This window comes from Dendroctonus ponderosae, unplaced genomic scaffold (assembly GCF_020466585.1).
Source record: "Dendroctonus ponderosae isolate FM_Combo_2020 unplaced genomic scaffold, Dpon_F_20191213v2 Dpon_F_20191213_6, whole genome shotgun sequence".
Classification (NCBI taxonomy): domain Eukaryota; kingdom Metazoa; phylum Arthropoda; class Insecta; order Coleoptera; family Curculionidae; genus Dendroctonus; species Dendroctonus ponderosae.
Window position 1 is genome coordinate 10,707,645 of NW_026018814.1, and position 720 is coordinate 10,708,364.

The window sequence follows — 720 nt, forward strand, 5'->3', positions numbered from 1 at the left end:
CTTTCTTCGTAAGCTCAGTCGTCGATATACAATACAAAGTGATTACCTTGTATTGTATTGTATATCGACCTGCTATATTTATATATATTTAGGACCCGGTATATACAGGGTTATTCACGCTATACGGCACGGAAGTTTGCGGCTAAGCCGTTTGATTTTTAAAAAGTATTATTTTATGAATCCACAGACGCCTACCGAGCGCACATTTTAAAAATATTTTTGTAACGTACAGGGTGTCCCAAAGGCTCTAAAGGTATCAAAGTTGCGTTTTTTAAAATGGAATGTCCTGTATATTATTGCATTTTGGGATTCGCTGAACAAAATAAGTGTCTGTTTTAATAAGGTTTATAATACCTAAATCTTAAGGTTTTTTAAATAATAGGAATTTAATCAAAATCTGATATAATTTTCACGTGTCAAATACTTTAGAAGTATTTAAGTTATGTAAGCGTAATTTATAGTGAAGTGTAACAAGATATAATATTTGATATCCCAATGATAATAAACTTACCATGTTATACAGGGTGTCCACAAATTTAAACTAATCAAATAAGAACTTTAAGTGGCTCTAACTTGATTAATTTAAATACAACCTCATGTTTTTTAACTTACCAGGAAATAAAATTTTTAATTACCTATCGAATGGTATTAGAATGTTAATAGCTAAGTTTTTGCCTTTTTACAAAATGCGTCAAATAGTCGTTCTGTGCACCATTTGGT